Genomic DNA, 20,887 nt, shown 5'->3' with positions numbered 1-20,887 from the left:
TACCGATCACAGGGTGCGCCTGTCCACCGAATCAGTTAATCGACTGACCTTCATCAAGATGAATCAGTCTTGGATCACCCACAGCTACCAAGCACCTGAAGCTGATGTAACCGTATAATTTTTTTTGAAATATCACATCCCTTCAAGACTGCCTATGCTGATGCTGAGTGACTGTCCTGTTATGTTGATTGTCTATCCTCTTCCTCCTCCGCTGATATGTTGGAAGAACATTTCTGGTTCTGTTTGATGCCATTAGCCCAGGGGCGTTTAAGTAAAATTTTTGATGCAATGCTTTGCAGCAGGGCTAATTCCTGCAAAAAAACTAGAGTATATGGGAGAGGTTGCAGTGTGGTGGCACCAGCACCAGTGCCTAAGGCCCAATTTTTCTGCCCCTGTTTAACAGGGGCGTTTAATTACAATTTTTGATGCAATGCTTTGCAGCAGGGCTAATTCCTGCAATAAAACTAGAGTATATGGGAGAGGTTGCAGTGTGGTGGCACCAGCACCAGTGCCTAAGGCCCAATTTTTCTGCCCCTGTTTAACAGGGACATGTAATTACAATTCTTGATATAATATTTCACAGGAGGGCCCGTTCCTGTGCCCACCCAGAGTAACTGTGAGGACTTATAGTGTTGTGGCACCAGCACCACAACCACCAAAGGTCAATTTTTCTACCACTGTTCAACAATGGCATGTAATTACAATTCTTGATATAATCGTTCACAGCAAGGCGCTCCAGCGCCCAGCAAGAGTCACTTTGAGGGCTTACAATGTTGTGGCAAAACCAACACCTTGTTCCGCCATTTCTGCAGAGCATATAGGGCAGGCCTCTACTTTCAAACATCCAACTTACAAACATCTCCTACTTGCAAACGGAAGGAGACAACAGCAAGTGAGATGAAAAAAGATGGACGACAAAACAAATTATACAGGGGTGATAACCCTTCCCTATGTTTTCCAAAAAGCTTAAAAATAGTTTTTTTGACTGGAGCTGCACTTTAAAAATGTACCAGTTGAAAATTACAAACAGATTCAACTTAACACAACAAACCTACACAGTCCCTGTCTTGTTTGCACTGCCTGTATACTGCTGTTCTGAGTATATAGGACCTGGGGGCCACACGCATTTCCTTTTTTTAATATGGGTACAGGGTTCCCCTTGATATGCGTACAAGACCCAAAGGGGCTGGTAATGGGCAGGGAGGGCTACCCATGCCATTTTTCTCAATGGTTTTCAACCATATTGCAGGAACCAGATATAACATTAAAACCGCAAGCAGTTTTAAATGATGTTATTTCTGTTTAATGTCATTTTGTGCAGGGACAGTTCTAAACACGGGAAACACGTGGCACTTCACAGGCATACTACAGACACCCCCCAGGCACCATATTTAAAGGAATATTTCACTTTTTTTTTCACTTTAATCATCATTAAAATCAGTGCTCCCGCCAAAACGGCCATTTTTAAAAACATTTTAGGCATTGACCCATGTCCCCTGGGGCAAGAGCCAAGTCCCCAAACCCTTTTTAGGACAGTATCTTGCATATTAGCCGTTAAAATTAGCACTTTTCATTTTGAACGTTCGAGTCCCATAGACGTCAATGGGGTTCTAAAGTTTGTTCGAATTTGGGGTCCGTTCGAAAGTTCTGGTGCGAACCGAACTGGGGGGGTGTTCGGCTCATCCCTACTCTAGAGAATAAAACTGCGATTGTTGCAATATTTTATGTCACGCGGTATTTGCGCAGTGGTGTTTTAAACTCAACTTTTTGGGAAAAGGGACACTTTCATGAATTTAAAAAAAACGAAACAGTAAAATTAGCCCAATTTCTTTGCATAATGTGAAAGATAATGTTACACCGAGTAAATAGATACCAAACATGTCACGCTTTATAATTGCACGCACTCGTGGAATGACGACAAACTTCGGTACCTAAAAATCTCAATAGGCGACGCTTTAAATTTTTTTATGGTTACCAGGTTAGTGTTACAGAGGAGGTCTAGTGCTACAATTATTGCTCTCACTCTGACGATTGCGGCGATACCTCACATGTGTGATTTGAACACCGTTTACATATGCGGGCGTGACTTCCGTATGCGTTTTCTTTGCTTTGCGAGCTCGTGGGGACAGCGGGCGCTTTAAAAATGTTTTTTTTTAAATTTATTTTAAAATTAATCAATTGTTTTCATGGTGATTCTGAATACCGTATATTTTTTTTAAAACCGGCGCCATTGGCAGCCGTGTAAACGGGAAGTGACGCCATGACGTCGCTTCCGTGTTTACTCCCGTGTTTACTCCCGATCCTCCGGCATAACAACCGAGCGGCTTTTAGCGGCTTTGGTTGTTATGGCTGGATAGCCGATCGCCCGCTGTAAAAAACGGTACCGGGATGATGCCTGCAGGTGCGGGCATCATCCCGGTATACCCCCCGGAAGCCGAGTATGCAGTTCTGCGTACGCTCGGCGGGAAGGGGTTAAACCTCAATAAATTGAGAGGAGGTTTGGGATTACCCAACTTTTCCTCTTATTTCAATGCTGCATAGATTGCACTTCTTCCCAAATATCATGCTACGGTTGAAACACCCCTATGGGTAGCTATCGAATCGGTAGATAGTGAACCTGTGTCGGTGGAAAATATGTTATGGCTTCGCCCTGCTGATAGAGTACATCTTTCCAATCCTATAACAAAACATACCTTGGCAATTTGGGATAAATTTAAGTGTTTGCATAATCTCCAATCACCACATAATCGCCTGCTTTCATTCCTTAATAATCTAGCCTTTTATCCTGCTTGGAAATTTCCAAGATCCTTCTCTGTATGGTCTACTACGAACCTGACTCACTTATACAATCTATGCTCTCCAACCACTATGCATAACTTTCCTGTACTATGTGAAACCTTTGGGTTACCTAGAATGGAAAAATGTAGTTATTTACAAATTAAAAATTTCTACGAACCATTTCTTAGTACAGGCTCAACTCTCAACCAAATGACTCAATTTGAGTGGATTTGTATAAGAGACCCACACATTAGAGTGTGGGGGTCTCTCTTATCTCATTATTATATCATCAACTCAATGAGATCTCCAACAAATTTCTACCCACATACGCTATTAAATGGGCGTAGGATATGAACCGAGAGTTAGATAATAAAGATTAGTCTAATGTATGGTTAGTCACTAAAACCTCCTCTCCAAACTGTTTTGCTGTCGAAAACAAATTACAAGGTTCTAGCACATTGGTACCTAGTACCAGCTAGAATAGCTAAATTCGTCTCCACATATTCACCTAATTGCATTAGAGGGTGTGACACGGTAGGTACACATTTCCATATATGGTGGCAATGTCCAGTTGTCAAAGAATTCTGGAAGAACATATTTCTTATGGCTTCTAAAGCTCTGGAAATTGCAATTCCTCCAGATCCTGCTATAGTACTTCTAAATCTTAAACCCACTACACTCACCCTCACCCAATTTCAATTGTTTATTCAACTTAGTACTGCAGCTAAACAAATGATTGCCAAGGCATGGGAGTCTCAAACTCTAATTGTAGCCAAAGCTAAATACAGAATGAACAGAGCACTCATATACGCAAAGATGACAGCTATTGAAGAGAATAAGATCAATACATTTTGCAAGATCTGGCAACCATGGGTTAAACACTACTTCCCCACCGACTTTGACCAATCTTTGTTGCTACCACACTAGGTTATATAGTATATTTACCAATTAAATGTGCATATCTGCCATGAGCCAGGACACCACCCTGGGCAATTCCTTCCTTCTATCTTTCCCTTTTCCCCCTCTTTGTTATTTTCTTTTATAAATACATTATATAAAATAGGAATACTTAGGGCCGGTTCACACAGCGAGGCGAGGCGAGGCGACACGGCTCGCCTCGCCTCGCTCCCGCAAGTCGCCCCCATTCAGTACTATGGAACCGTTCTGAGAGGAGCGACTCGAGTCGCTCCGACTCAGAAAAAAGGTTCCTGTACTACTTCGGGGCGACTTCGGGGGCGACTTGCATTGACTTCTATACAGAAGTCCTCTGCAAGTCGCCGCTGAGCTCCCCGCAGGTCGCGGCGAGGTAAGTCGGAGACACCTCGCCGCGCATCGCTGTGTGAACCGGCCCTTACTCTTTATCCTTCTTTTTTACACTGCTTACCTTACAACTAGACAATTTTATTCAGTCTATTTGATTATCATCATTACGTCTTTTATTTACAGTATATATAAAGTAAACACAGTTGTAAGATGGTTCTATACTTACCACTATAATGTAAAACATTTTTTTTTTTTAACCATTATTTTTTATTGAAAATTTTCCAGAGTTACAAAGTATAAACAGGTATAAAAGAAGTACATTAAGTCTTATATAGGCGATACAAACAGTCCATATAAATAAGAGATACTTCAGGCTTGTTCAAGTAACCTCATAATAAGATTCATAGAGTAGCAACATAAACTGTCAACATAGCATGTTTCCACATTGCTGTCTGCATTGTGGCCTGGGTCCATGCCGCAACTCCCCCAGAGGTGCCCCTTCCGGGATCTAGCTGCACCCCCGAGGAAGGACGGGCATGGGACCTTTTGCAAGATCCCATGCTGCAGAGAGATCAGCCACATGGAGTCTCATCAGATGGGTTATCTAAGATGACCCATCAAGTACCGCCTTGCTATAGGGTAGAAACGCCTGCATATGAAAAAGAAATTCAGAAATAATAGGAAGAACAGAAACGTAAAACCATAACTGGGGAGGGGAAAGGGAAGGGAAGGAGGGGGAAGGACCTAAAACTAGGTCCTGTAGAAGGAGATTGTCGCTCAGTTATCTAAATGAAACTGTGTTCTCAATCAGAGAAAAAGATATAGCGTATCAGTCAGTGTGATATGTTAGTTTTGTACCAATCGCACCAAGGTTGCCAGTTGTTTTGGAAAGCAGATCGTCTCCCCGACGACGACGCCAGAATAAGTTCATAGGTGTAATGGGTAGCAAGGACTCTAATAGCCTCATGAACTTCAGGGGGACGAGGAGCCTTCCAAATCCTGAGGAGGGCCAACTTAGCTGCTAGAAATAAGTGGGTTACAAACTGCCTAAGTGAAGGGGGGATGTCTTCAATTCCTACGTTAAGGAGTGCCAAGGCTGGGGTGGGGGGGATCGCTATGCCCGTTACTTGTCTAAAGATCAGAAATATGCCCTTCCATTAGTCAGCTAGCTTACTGCATGACCATAGGCTATGGAATATGGTGCCAATTTGGGAGCACTTCCTCCAGCAAAGAGGTGAGATCGAGGAATTAAACTTGGCGAGACGGTAGGGAGTCAGATACCACCTTTGTGTGGTTTTGTGGGCTAGCTCCCAAAGGGAGGTACTCTTAGTAGCGGCATAAGTGTAGTGAATGGCCCGGCTCCATTGGGCATCAGGGATCGAGATCCCAAGATCTCTCTCCCAGGCCAACATGGGCCCCGTCTTTTCCAATAGTGATTTATCGTTTATAGTTTCATAAAACAAGGAGATACCACCTTTTTTCGTACATCTAGCACTAAGATATTGTTTAACCCGCCAATAGACCACGTAAGGGGGGATAGGCTTTCTTTTAAGATAAGATTGTATGCGATAGTAGGTGAAATATTCTGAATGAGGTAGACCATATTCCGTCTGCAACTGAGCAAACGGTTTGATTTGGGGACCCTCAAAGAGATCCGAGATCCAGTGTAATCCCAGGCCATGCCACCTATGTAGGGACAGCTCAGGGATTAGCCAGGTCAACACTGAAACAGGCATTGATATTAAAGAGGTCGGGCTGTTATGTGGGTGTGCGGAGATTAATAGTTTCCAGGAGTTCAGGGATGCCACTATAGGGAGCGGGAGGTCTGACGGAGTTCGCTCCAGAAGAGGGAACGCCAGTGCTAGGTTGAGCAAGTTGCAACCGGGAGTACAGTGGCGCTCTATGTCCCCCCACAACGAGGTCGGTGCAGTAGCGAACCAGTCCCTCATTTGTGTTAAGATAGCTGCTCTATAATAGTCTATTAGAACAGGGAGGCCAAGGCCTCCCGCTCTTCTGGTTTTACTCAATTTCTTGAAAGCATTTCTAGCTTTTTTACCTTCCCAGAGAAATTTTGAGAGTAAAGATTGAAGGTTGTTAAAGAATGAGTTAGGGACCGGTATGGGTACTGTACGAAAAATATATAGCAGCTGAGGAAGTATTTGCATTTTGAACGCCGCCAGGCGCCCTGACCAGGAGAGAATATGTCTGCTAAGGGATAAAAGGCCCGTCTTCAGTCTATCTACAAGAGGAACGTAGTTGGCTTTAAAAAGTTGTTCAGGAAAGGGAGTTAAAGTGATACCTAGATAAGATATCCCGGAGTCCTTCCAAATATAAGGGTAGCTAACTTGCAGCGATTTCTTATCATGAGGGGGGATTCCTAGGTCGAGAACATAAGATTTGGTTGTGTTTACCTTATAGTACGAGACTTTGCTAAAATGTTCTAAGGTTCTGGCGACGTGCACCAGCGAGGTTTTTGGTTTAGTAAGCATTAGGATCACGTCGTCAGCGAATAAGCCTATGACATGCTTGCGATTATTCACTTCAAAACCGCAGATCTTAGGGTCCTGTCTAATGCACGCCGCCAGAGGCTCAATTGTCAAATTAAAAATCAAAGGGGACAGTGGGCACCCCTGACTGGTACCATTCGTGATTTGAAAGGGCCTCGACAGCATTCCAGAGGAGTAAACTCTAGCCGAAGGCAAGGAATATAAAGCTAATATAGCCGATAAAATATGGCCTGTAAATCCAAATGCTCTCAACACCTGTTCCATATAACCCCAGTGAACTCGGTCGAACGCCTTCTCCGCATCCAAAGCAAGGAGCAGAGAAGGCGTTCGCCGAGCCCGTGCCAAGTGGATGATATCAATTGAACGTCTAGTGGCATCTGATGCCTGTCTCCCCATGGTAAAACCAGACTGGTCAGCGTCAATAAGGTTAGGTAGTATCGGCATCAGGTGAAGTGCAAGCATTTTGGCATATATCTTTAAATCATTATTTAGCAGAGATATAGGTCTAAAGTTCTGAGGTATCTCCGGGGCTTTGCCCGGTTTGGGTATAGTGACAATAACAGCTTCCAACATTTCCTGCGGGAAGAGAGCAGAGGCAGCGGCATTTTCAAAGACCCCGAGAAGGTGAGGGCCCAGGATCATTTTAAAATACTTGTAGTAGTCCCCAGTAAGTCCATCAGGCCCCGGTGATTTATTAAGTGGAAGGGTGTCTATGGCTCTGTATATCTCATCGATCGTAAAGGGCATATTGAGGTCATCTAATTGTTTAGCAGAGAGAGTGGGGAGCTTTGTCAGAGCAAGGAAGTTCAATATGTCTTCCTTAGTCGGTTGTGGAGTGGAGTTGTCTAAATTTAAATTGTACAGGGAATTATAGTACTCACTGAAAGAGTCAGCGATCTGCTGAGGATCGTATTCTTTAGAGTTAGTCTTAGAGTTCAGTAAATATGGAATTTTTGATTTATACCTCTGGCCCTGGAGTCTACGTGCCAAGGCCTTACCAGCCTTGTTGCCTGAGGAGTAGAAAGATAATTTAAGCTTTTTCTCAACCTGTTCAAACTTGTGGAGTAGTATTAGTCTAAGATCATGTCGTAGATTGCTCAAGGTAGAATGAAAGGCCGGGGTGGGGTTAGATTTATGTAAGTTTTCTAGAGTAGTAATTTTGTTCAGGAGGTCATCTATCTGCCTCTGCCTCTTCAGCCGCGCCCCCTGTTGTATAAAAATACCGCGGATAAACGCCTTATGTGCATTCCATGTTATATCAGGAGTGATCTCAGGCGTAGAGTTGAACCGAAAAAACTCGGATAGGTGGTCTTCAAGTAAGCGTTTGATGGTGGGGTCTTGGATTACTCGGGAGTTAGCTCGCCATAGATAAGCAGCATTAGAGGGGCTGCCATCAGCAATGGTGACCAGCACGGATGCATGATCCGACCAGGTAATAGTATTAATTTTAGCTTGCGTGATTTTTTGGAGGAGCCACCTATCCGAGAGAAAGAGATCTATCCTGCTATAAGAGCAATGCCTATGAAAGTAAAATAAGTAGTCTCTTTCACCAGCATGTCTACAACGCCAAACATCAAAAATGTAATTCCTACGAAGAAAGTTGCCCAGAGCTTGAGGTCTCCTAATAGAAGTGCAAGTTGAGTCAATGGCTGGGTCAGGTACAAGGTTAAAGTCTCTGCATATCAACAGAGCCCCCTGCTTAATTTTACAAATTTTGACCATAAGTCTGTTCAAAAAGCGGATCTGGTGTACATTGGGAACATAGGTATTTACCAGCGTGTAACGCACATTGTTAACATCACAAACTAGAATTATGAAACGACCGTTCGGGTCTATCAGCTCCTGATGTAGTTGAAAAGCGACAGTATCCTTGATCACTATCATAGTTCCACTCTTTTTTTTGTGGGCGTTAGAGAAAAAATAGTGCTGAAATCCCTTGGCTGTACACTTTGGAGGGGAGACCTTGCAAAAATGTGTCTCTTGGACGCATAGTATGTCGCATTTCGAAGATTCGGTCTCTTTCCACAAGGAGAATCTTTTTGCCGGGTGGTTTAGTCCATGAGCATTAATAGACAAGATGTGTAAAGGCATCAGAACTCAAAGATTGGGAGCTAAATCTGGGTGTATACTGGTACTCACAGAGCAATTCGTCCTGATGAAATCGTGGCGAGCAGGAAGGTAGGTGCGATAGGTGGGACATCCTTTCTAAATCACCATCATGCGAAAGGCTCGTAGATAACTTAAGGTTGATATCGTCTGGTTCTTGGGGAGGTATGGTAATCTCCTGGGAAAAAAACATAACAGGGGGAAGAAAACTAGAACAAAAACATAAAGTGAATAAAAGGAGGGTCATCGTGACCCGTGTGCAGATCTTATCTGCTCAAGTGAGTGGGGTCTGTAATGACCAACAAAGCACAGCTCCATCAGGTGGGCCCCAATAGGGACAAGTTAAAGGAGTACAACGGTCGTCAATTAGCATCAAGATAGGTTGTGAAAAGCAGCAGTGGGGAAAATCAGTCATTCAGCAGATGATCGACTCTTAGGGCTATGCACATCAGGAGGAGAGGAGGAATCGTCAGGAAGTATCTTCCATTTTCTAAGTAGTTGGAGACCTTTATCCGGTGTGGAAATCACGTAGTTGGACCCGTCTCTGTGTATAACTAGTTTGGTGGGGAATCCCCATTTGTAGTTAATATCTTGGTTCCGTAGAACTTTAGTGATGTTGTTCAAGTTCTTGCGTAGCTGCAGAGTGTGCTGCGAGAGATCAGCGTAAAATTGCAGGCCGGAGAATTCCGTGTTTCGGTGTTCCCCTCGTCTGGTCATTTGCATCAGGCGATCCTTAGTTTGGAAAAAATGCATCCGGAACAATACATCCCTAGGAACATTTTCTGGAATAAAGGACGGTTTGGGGATCTGGTGGATTCTATCTATGGACAGCTCGATTTGTGAAAGATCCGGCATGAGAGTGGATAGCAGCTTAGTAACATAAGGATGCAGCTCCGCCGGGGTCACAGATTCAGGGATCCCCCTCAGCTTCACATTATTTCTCCTGGCCCTGTCTTCCAGGTCTGCCAATTTAGCTTTGATCCACTGTTGGTCTTCTTCGACCGAGTCGTGGGCATCAATCAGGTCGTTGATGGTAGTGGCATATTCCCCCATTTTATTTTGGACATGGCTCACCCTCTCGCCCACCTCTTTAAGCTCTGTGCCGAAGCTACGCATACAGGACATCATGTCTGTGTGTATAGTGCTGCGCAATGAAACGAGCATGTCTTTAAGGGTAGTATCCAACACTGGCTGGTTAGTAGTGGGGAACGAAGTAATGGAGTCATGAAACTCCCTCGTGTCTGCCTGAGAGTCAGTGGGGGATCTCACCTCAGATTGGAGCGGTACGTCCGAATATTCTCTCCTGCTTCTGGCCTTAGCTGGGCTCCTGCTCAGCGGGGTGGACGTCCGCGAGTCGTCAGGGGAGAGCTCGCCGCTAGCGTGGTTCGATTCCTCCCGTTGTTCCCAGGGTTTCTGCGGGAGAAGCGGAGTGGAGGACGCGTCGGCGCCATCTTTAGTGTGCTGTCTGGGCGGCTGAACGAAGTACGCCGTCAGTTTTCTGGGCTTCTTCTCCGCTCTTTTGCGACGGGTCATGCTGGCGAGAGGTGCCCGAGTCAGATCGCCACTATGGGGCTGAAAAAGAAGGCCGCTGTGGTCCGTGAGCCGCTAAGTTTGCCCGCTATGCGTCGGAGCTCCGGTGCTAAGCTGCCATCTTGGCTCCGGTCAAGCCACGCCCCCATGTAAAACATTTTGAATGTATGCTATGTATCCATGCTTTATATTCTTTTATTTTCCTTTGTGAAAACTCAATAAATATATTTAACAAGAAATAAGGGCCAGTGTGTCAACATGTGTTAGCTCACATCATGGGGGATCAATGGATGTGTTTTTTCGGGGGTGCAACCCCTTCCTCTCATCTACTTTAGTTGTGAGGAAGGGGTTGCACCCACAAAACGCGTACATTGATATCCCATGATGGCAGATAGCACATTTTGACGCACTGGGGGTTATTTACGAAGGGCAAATCCACTTTGCACTGCAAGTGCACTTGAAAGTGCACTTAGAAGTGCAGTCGCTCTAAATATAAGTGGTAGATCTGAAATGAGTGGAAGTTTTGCTGATTTTATCATCCAATCATGTGCAAGCTAAAAATTCATTTTTTTTTTATTTTTCCTTGCATGTCCCCCTCGGATCTACAGCGGCTTTACTTCCAAGTGCACTTGCAGTGCAAAGTGGATTTTACTTTAGTAAATAACCCCCACTGTGTGTTTTGTGCCTTTATCAAAATAGATGTAGGGAAAAGACACACATTTTAGACATGCTGATCATGGGATCATGATGGAAATACTGATTTTGAGTCCCAATTTGTGTGCATCTTCAAAATTTGGCTTTTACAGGAGTGAAATGACCCCATCTGATGAAGGCAAAATCAACACAGTTTTTACATGCTAATGTCTCATATGGCCTTCACTTTATCAAAGTTGAACTTTGTAAGTTCCTAAGTTGGGGGTGTGGATGTTATGTTTTTAAACATGCCTGTCTAGCCATAAAAAAGGCTATGGAGGTTATTTACTAAAGGAAAATCCACTTTACACTGAAAGTGCATTTGGAAGTAAAGTTGCTGTAGATCCGAGGGGGAGAAGCAAGGAAAATAAAAAACAGCATTTTAGCTTGCACATGATTGGATGATAAAATCAGCAGAGCTTCCACTCATTTCAGATCTACCCCTTTTGTAAATAACCCCCTATATCTACTGTCAAACACACATGTTATACACCAAATATGTTGGTTTGTTTAAAAACCCTTTTATAACACACATGTGAATGTGCTTGGAGTAAAATGTTTTATGCTCAACAATGTGTGGCTTCTTCTTAAAGAGGAAGTAAACCCTGATGAGTTTACTTCCTCTTTCATTCCCTGCAAAGGTAAAGCATAATGGACTACTATGCATCGCATAGTAGTCCATTATGTGTCACTTACCTGACGCAGGAGCCAGCAATGCCACTGATGTCCCCTGTAGTCCGGCGCATCCATCTTCTCGATGACGTCACTCCCGCACATGCACATGGGAGCCGCCATGCGCCACGCATGGCATATCGCCGTTGACGGTGCCGCGCTCAGTGCGCATGCGCGCCGCTGTCTACAGCGCATGCGCCGTAGACAGCGGTGCCTGTCTTTCGGCAAATACCTCCTAAACCGTGTAGGTTTAGGAGATATTTCTTGGACCTACAGGTAAGCATTAATCTAGGCTTACCTGTAGGTCAAAGTATGTTGTAAGGGTTTATAACCACTTTAAAATGCTCAATACCATTTTATTTAGTAAGTTGTTGTAGTTACAGGGACATTGGGGAATATTTACTGAAGGCAAATCCACTTTGCACTACAAGTGCACTTGTAGTGCAAAGTGGAGTTCCCTTTAGTAAATAACCCCCATTGTGCTGTTAAATTCTCCAAAGTCAGGCCATTTTAGGGACTACAAGCAATTAATTCATGGAGTTTAAAATGATGATTATTTTTATCATTAATGCATTACATACATTAACAACAAACACATTGTGTGTGTGTAGCAGACCCATAGCACAACAGAACATAATAGTTAGCTGAAGAAGAGATTGTCACATCATGTATCAAATAAGTTATGTTTGCACTAGAAGAAAATGGCAAAAATAAAAGGCCATTGGAGAAGCTAGGAGACAGATAAGAAACACACGCAGTAAATCAAATGAAATATAAGTTTAGTTTTTTCACAAAAAATGTATTAAAAAAAGATTACTGATTATCTGGCATATCAATTACCCCCCTACTCATGAAATATTCTAGATATCTTTGTACTTCACAGGCACTTGGGGGGGGGGGGCAAGCTATATGGCCAGCTATATATTATATATATATATAGGGGAATGGAAAAAGCTAAGTTAGGCAAGGAGTTATCAGCGCACCTCATCCCAATTATAACAGATATAGAAGGGCGGAAAAAGGGAGGTGGGACTGTTACGGTGCTGATATTAGTGAGAAAGATATATATAAATGTTAAGTTAAAAAAGATTATTTTATTAAATGTAGTAAAAGCGATCAAGGAGGTACAATAAGATCAAAATTCACAAAACTACAAATATTGATTTTCATACAGAACAATGTACATAATCCATCAATTAATTCAAATAACCATGTTCTTGGCAGTTCAGATGGAAAATTCCCGACATGTTTCGCCTATTATTAGGCTTCTTCAGGGGAGCCAATAATTGGTGGAAGAGAAATTATTTTGTTTAAAATACAAATAAGAAGGTTCACTGTGAATGGAGAAAGAACAAAATTAATGGAGCCGGTCATATAAAGAAAAGCACAGCCTAAATCCCCAACATGGCCCAGCCGTCTCAAAAAATTGATCAATACAAAGCGAAACAGGTAATGTGTGTATCTCATTAAAAAATATATGCAAAATAATACCTACCAATCTAGAACAAGTACGTCTAGTCCCTAAGGAGAAGACCCCACTCAGAATTGGAGAGCGAGCCAATCACAAAAACCGCCAGAGAGGTGACTGCAGGAGACAAATTAAGCGGACAGACAAATCTAATATCATACAAGGTTCACAAGGAGCTTAAAGAAGCTTCCATAGGGATAATTAGTTAATTAAAGAGTTAAGGAGTCCATTTCAATAAATTCAAGTCATACCTGTGCTAGTTAAGTGTGAGATATGTCTCAGATAGAAAACTGGAGATTGCACAGAGGGAAGTCCTTAGAATTGTTTTTGAAGCCCGTAAGGTGATCAGAGTTGTAATGGGGTAATAAAAAAAGCACAAAAACTGAAAAGTAATATTCAGATGTATGGAAAAAAAAAAAAAAAAAAAAAAAAAACTAAAAAAGAACAAAAAAGGAGGATTTGACTGGGCAGTGTGCTCAAAGGTGATTTTTAATCAAATAAAATAATTATTGCTTACCAAAAGCATATAAGGAATGCAGACTCAGTTGTTGCTGTATCATACAGGCAGCAGCACAAGCATACCTCACGACAAACAGCACCGAAGCCACACCATTCAGGCTCTGAACGGAGCAGCCAGAGAAAATCGGTCTGAAGTATAAAGAAAACCAAAACAGATTGTAATGAAATAAGCAAGGAGGAAGGGGAGAAAAATTGGAACAGCAACATGGTCTGTGTGGACAGACACTGTGCTTGTTCTATGAACTGACCTTACGGCGGTATCCTCTCACACAGACTCTGCAGGGCGGACGTACCTGCATGGTTGGTGAACGCCTATTTATCTCCCTCAGCATCCGGCGTCCAATCAATGACGCCGGATGTGAGCGGACAATGAATGCGGAACTGCGCATGCGTGCGCAACCGCGCCACATATGTGAGCCTACAGTCCCCATAATGCTCTGCGGCGGCGTCTCCGTGACCAAGGAGACCGGGACGCCGCGACAGGCAATAACGGGGATCACGGGACAGACAATCTAGAGGGCTCAGAAGAGCCCTGCATAGAATGCCAATCCAAGGACACAGTGACGCGCATGCGCCAGCCCAGCAGCCCACATATTAACAGGTCCAGCTTCCACATAGCTGGACCCGTGTGTCCATACAGGCACCCATGACTGTGCGGAAGTGAGGTGATCAGGCGCGCTCTTCCAAGAGGGGGTTTCCACAAAAGGGGGCAGACTTGAAAACAAACGAAAGGGAGAAAAATTGGAAAGTAATATACTAAAGCCAATAAAGATTAGTCTAATAATTCACAGCCTTTTAAATGGCTGTTTACTCAGAATATAGATAGATCTTTTGAGACAGGTGGACAAAAAGAAGGGGAAGGGACTGTGCTTGTCGGCCGACTCCAAACAAATTCACATATTTAAAATAAAACAGTGAACAAGTAATTATTAATTTGAAAACGTTCATAACGCTACAGAACATCAATGGAGATAATAACTACACTATTTTAAAAACAGAAACGTAACGGTCAACAATGTTTGGAGTACTATGTAGAAAGAAAAGTGGCTAGATCTAATTAATTAATACGCAACCAGAAAAAATAAATAGAAAATAAATAAACCAACAGTTGTTATGTAAATCGTAAGGTTGTAATACTTTGTTTCAAACTATGTGAAAATCAAATAGTAAAATGTAACCAGGGTAAGTATTAATGACCACATGCAAAGAAAGTGACGCACAAACAAACAAAAAGGACTAACAGGACGACTAACAAACATGCATCAAGACAAGGACAAAACAACAAAACCAACCACAAACATTAGAGCAGAAACAAACACAAACACAAACACACAGACACACACAAGAACAAAAAAGGGGGGGAAAAAAAAAAAAAATGCGAAGGAAGAAAAATAAATAAAGGAAAGGGGAAGAATTGAGTGTAAAAACTGACGATTTGGCGGAAAGTGGGTAGCCCTATTTCCAAAGAGTCAGGCACTCCATGGAGAGTTCCATGGGATCAGGATTAAACATACTAGTTATTAAATAGTGTGGAAAATAATAATTACAGAAAATGCTTGAATGTAATATATTCATTTAAACCTGGATAATTAGTAGCTTCTAAGGTATATATCCATTGGGTTTCCAATTGAAGTAAACGCGTGTCTATTTCACCTCCCCGAGCATGAAGGGGCACATGCTCCAGAGCTGCGAAATGTACACTGTTAGAGTCAAAATTGTGAGAATTGCCTATGTGTCTGTTTAATGCTGTAGTGCATAATCGTTTAGATAGAGGCAACATGTGATCTCTGATTCTTTTATAAAATGGGCGCTTGGTCTTTCCAATGTAGAAACATCCACAAGGGCAACTGGCAATATAGACAATCCCCACAGTTTTGCAAGTCACATTATATTTAATGGTACGAGTAGAACCATTAGGCAGTGTGACTTGTGATGATCCTAAAATAAAGCGACAAATATCGCAGTGGCCGCATGGATAGGTGCCAGTGCGATTGGGTTTTACAGGTCGATGAGTATTAAAATGACTTGTAACTAGTCGGTCTCTCATGGACTGGGATCTGCGGTAGGTCAGCTGGGGAAAGGGCTTAATATATTTATGAATTATTGGATCCGCCATTAATAAGGGCCAATATTTATCTAAGATTGCTCTCATTTGATGATGTTGACGTGAATACTGTGTTATAATACGTATGGGTGTGTTGGAGGTAGGTCTGGGTTTAGGATAAATTAGATCACTTCTGTTTAATTTAAGTACTTTATTATAGGTGCGTTTTAGTAATGCTTTACTGTATCCACGTTGACTAAGTCGTGTGGTAAGATCCCGTGCAGCTAATTGGAAATCTATATCTTGAGAACAGTTACGATGTAAACGAAGGTATTGGCTGTAGGGGATACTGTCTAAAAGTGGTCTAGGGTGGGCACTTTCGGCATGAAGAATGGTATTACCCGCAGAGGGTTTACGATACAGAGCTGAGTCAATAACGCCATTTTTGTCCAATTTAATGTGTATATCCAGGAAATTAACCTGGGTCTGACTGAATTCCATTGTGAATTTGAGATTGAATTGATTAGTAGACAAATTATCGAAGAATTCATGTAGTTCATCAAGGGAACCGGTCCATAGTAACAAAATGTCATCAATGTAACGGTGCCAACCCAGAATGAACTGACACCAATCCCGGGATTGGTCTCCTGAAAAGATTTGTCGTTCCCACCCCCCCAGGTACAGATTGGCGTAGGTAGGGGCACATTTGGTGCCCATAGCTACCCCCTGCACCTGGAGGTAGTGGGAACGATCAAACATAAAATAGTTATGCGTGAGAATGAACTCCAAAAGTTGAAGCACAAATTTGTCATAATTTTGCGAGGTAGAACCCCGTTCCTGAAGGAAGGAATGCATGACTTGAATACCTGTTGAGTGCGGGATGGAATTGTAAAGACACTCAACATCCAAGGCCACCAGCCATGTACCTGGGGGAAGTTGTTTACCATCTAAAATCCGTAATAGATCGATGGTATCCTTTACATAGGATGGCAAAGATAGTACATGCGGAAATAGGTGTTTGTCAATAAGAGCACTGGCGTTCTCAGTCAGACACTGGCAACCTGATACTATGGGTCGACCCGGTGGATTAACTAAAGACTTATGCAATTTCAGTAATGAATAGAATGTGGGGGTTTGTGGGTTTTTTACATTTAAATACTTCCATGTATTAAGATCAATGGTACCATGTCGGTAAGCATGGAAGATAAGATGGTAATACTTGGTAATGGAATTGTCGATAATGAATTGGGATATTGGACGATACCAGTCCCTATTATTGAGGATGTCCAGGCACATTTTTCTATATGCCCCTACATCCATGACGCATACATTACCACCCTTGTCAGCGGGTTTAATGATTATATCAGGGTTGTTTTGGAGATTTTGAAGTGCCTGTCGGTATTTAAAAGGTAGGTTGTGGGGTTCTTGTGTTGCCAAATTTAAATGCTTGATTTCAAGAGTTAATTGGCTAACAAAAGCCCAGATGTTGGGGTTGCTTTGAAGCAAGGGAAAGGTTTTTGACTTTGGTTTAAACATTGCCGGGGCAGGAAATAATACTCCCGGAGCTGATACACGAGGAATGATTAACTCGGAAGACTGTTCATCATCTGTGTTTCCGTCGTCCCATAGTGACATCAGGTCTTCCATAGCCCGAAGCTCACTGGACGATGGTTCCACAGAGATAGTACTAGGGTCAGTTGTGCGTTCAGTTTTGTCATAGAGTACCTTGAAAAGAAGACGTCTAGCAAAAAGGTGTATATCTTTAACAAATTGGAATTTGTCTAAATCAGTTGATGGACAAAAAGATAAACCAAATTTCAAGACTTCAATTTGTTCCTTAGTTAGGGAGACCGAGGATAGGTTCACAACCTCGAGATTCAGTGCATTTGTGAGTGGGGTAGTGAGGGTGGGTGTGTTTTGGGTTCCGGAGTCTGAACTAAAAAAATAGGTGCGATGCGGGGATCCGAGGGTTGTGAGTGAGGTGGAAACATAGAAGAAAGTGCAGGTTCACTGGCTCTCCTAGATGAGAGTCCAGGGTGAATATGAGCGGGATGTGGGCTAGGTGCAGGAGTTCTAAGTACATGGTGACTGGAGGGGTCTACTGAGGTGGTTGGACGTGAATGGGTGATGGGCATAGGAGTGGAAACTTGTGTGCGATGTGCCTTGGGTGGGACCGTAGTGGATTGGTGTACCGTTCCCGTAGATCTAGGTGATGAAGCTGTGGACTAGGGATGAGCTTCGAGTTCGAGTCGAACTCATGTTCTACTCGAACATTGCCTGTTCGCCTGTTCAGCGAACAGTGAACAATTTGGGCTGTTCGCAGCAAATTCGAAAAGCCGGAACACCCTATACAAGTCTATGGGAGAAATCTAAAGTGCTCATTTTAAAGGGTAATATGCAGGTTACTGTCCTAAAAAGTGTTTGGGGACCTGGGTCCTGCCCCAGGGGACATGGATCAATGCAAAAAAAAGTTTTAAAAACGGCCGTTTTTTCAGGAGCAGTGATTATAATAATGATTAAAGTGAAACAATAAAAGTGTAATATTCCTTTAAATTTCGTAGCTGGGGGGTATCTATAGTATGCCTGTGAAGGGGCGCATGTTTCTGGTGCTTAGAACTGTCGCTGCACAAAGTGTCATTTGTGCAGGAAAAAAAGTCTTTTAAAATCACTTGCGGCTAAATTGTCGGGTCTCCGTAATACAGAGAACACTCAATGAGTGTTCTCTGTATTAGCCGACAATTCATTCATTCATTGATTAAAAAAAAAAAAAAAAAAAAAAGCATGGGGGTTCCCCTAAATTCAATCAAAAGGCCCTTCAGGTCTGACATGGATATTAAGGGGAACCCCGTGTCAAATTTAAAAAAAAAATTGACGTGGGGGTCCCCCCAAATATCCATACCAGACCCTTCAGGTCTGATATGGATATTAAGGGGAACCCCGCATCAAATTTTTAAAAAAAATTGACGTGGGGGTCCCCCTAAATATCCATACCAGACCCTTTATCCGAGCACGCAACCTGGCAGGCCGCAGGAAAAGAGGGGGGGACGAGAGAGCGGCCCCCCCTCCCTCCTGAACCGTACCAGGCCACATACCCTCAACATTGGGAGGATGCTTTGGGGGTCTGTGACCCCTCAAAGCACCTTGTCCCCATGTTGATAAGGACAAGGGCCTCATCCTCACAACCCTGGCCGTTGGTTGTGAGGGTCTGCGGGCGGGGGGCTTATCAGAATCTGGAAGCCCCCTTTAACAAGGGGACCCCCAGATCCCGGCCCCCCCCCTGTTTGAAATGGTAAGGGGGTACAAAAGTACCCCTACCATTTCACAAAGAAAGTGTCAAAATGGTTAAATAAGACAAACACACTTTTGAAAAATTCCTTTATTAAAAAGAAAAAAAAGAAAAAAAAAATTCCAGCGGTGCTAATCCACTCTTGCTATCCAGCGACGGGTCTCCGGGGTCCAGCGATGGATGATCATATCCAGCGACGGGGGATCTCTCAGTCCAGCGCTGTCCATACCTCCTTCTTCTGTCTCCACTGCGGAGACACTGCAGAGAGCCGAGCGCTGACATTTCTTATATTGGGAGGGCGGGGCCACCCGTCACCTGACCCCGCCCCTCTGACGCAGGAGAGGGAAGCCAGGGGTTCCCCAGTGACGTGTGGGTGACCCCGCCCCCTCTGATGTAACGCAGGTTTCCGTTACATCAGAGGGGGCGGGGTCACCCACACGTCACTGGGGAACCCCTGGCTTCCCTCTCCTGCATCAGAGGGGCGGGGTCAGGTGACGGGTGGCCCCGCCCTCCCAATATAAGAAATGTCAGCGCTCGGCTCTCTGCAGTGTCTCCGCAGTGGAGACAGAAGAAGGAGGTATGGACAGCGCTGGACTGAGAGATCCCCCGTCGCTGGATATGATCATCCATCGCTGGACCCCGGAGACCCGTCGCTGGATAGCAAGAGTGGATTAGCACCGCTGGAATTTTTTTTTTATTTTTTTTATTTTTAATAAAGGAATTTTTCAAAAGTGTGTTTGTCTTATTTAACCATTTTGACACTTTCTTTGTGAAATGGTAGGGGTACTTTTGTACCCCCTTACCATTTCAAACAGGGGGGGGCCGGGATCTGGGGGTCCCCTTGTTAAAGGGGGCTTCCAGATTCTGATAAGCCCCCCACCCGCAGACCCTCACAACCAACGGCCAGGGTTGTGAGGATGAGGCCCTTGTCCTTATCAACATGGGGACAAGGTGCTTTGAGGGGTCACAGACCCCCAAAGCATCCTCCCAATGTTGAGGGTATGTGGCCTGGTACGGTTCAGGAGGGAGGGGGGGCCGCTCTCTCGTCCCCCCCTCTTTTCCTGCGGCCTGCCAGGTTGCGTGCTCGGATAAAGGGTCTGGTATGGATATTTAGGGGGACCCCCACGTCAAATTTTTTTTTAAATTTGATGCGGGGTTCCCCTTAATATCCATATCAAACCTGAAGGGTCTGGTATGGATATTTGGGGGGACCCCCACGTCAATTTTTTTTTTAAATTTGACACGGGGTTCCCCTTAATATCCATGTCAGACCTGAAGGGCCTTTTGATTGAATTTAGGGGAACCCCCACGCTTTTATTTATTTTTTTTTTTTTTTTTAATCAATGAATGAATGAATTGTCGGCTAATACAGAGAACACTCATTGAGTGTTCTCTGTATTACGGAGACCCGACAATTTAGCCGCAAGTGATTTTAAAAGACTTTTTTTCCTGCACAAATGACACTTTGTGCAGCGACAGTTCTAAGCACCAGAAACATGCGCCCCTTCACAGGCATACTATAGATACCCCCCAGCTACAAAATTTAAAGGAATATTACACTTTTATTGTTTCACTTTAATCATTATTAAAATCACTGCTCCTGAAAAAACTGCCGTTTTAAAAACTTTTTTTTGCATTGATCCATGTCCCCTGGGGCAGGACCCAGGTCCCCAAACACTTTTTAGGACAGTAACTTTCATATTACCCTTTAAAATGAGCACTTTAGATTGTGAACGTTCGAGTCCCATAGACTTTAATAGGGTTCTAAAGTTCACACGAAGTTTAGGTCTGTTCGCAGGTTCTGGTGCGAACCGAACAGGGGGGTGTTCGGCTCATCCCTACTGTGGACGTATCCAGACGGTCTCCCTTCCTTTTCTTGGGAATCCTGTCCTGGGTTAAATCTCGATAAGATATAGAGGTACTAGAAGAGAAAGAAACAGCATTAGGTATCAGTGTATCTGTTTGAGGAACATTTGAAATGAAAGGTTTTCTTTTGGGAGTGGTTTGATTAGAATTTTGCC

The sequence above is a fragment of the Lithobates pipiens genome, unplaced genomic scaffold (genome assembly GCF_037356315.1).
Source record: "Lithobates pipiens isolate NorthernLeopardFrog02 unplaced genomic scaffold, aLitPip1_a1.2 Scaffold_19, whole genome shotgun sequence".
Taxonomy (NCBI): Eukaryota; Metazoa; Chordata; class Amphibia; order Anura; family Ranidae; genus Lithobates; species Lithobates pipiens.
The sequence above is the reverse complement of the archived record's forward strand: the minus strand, read 5'-3'. Positions refer to the sequence as shown.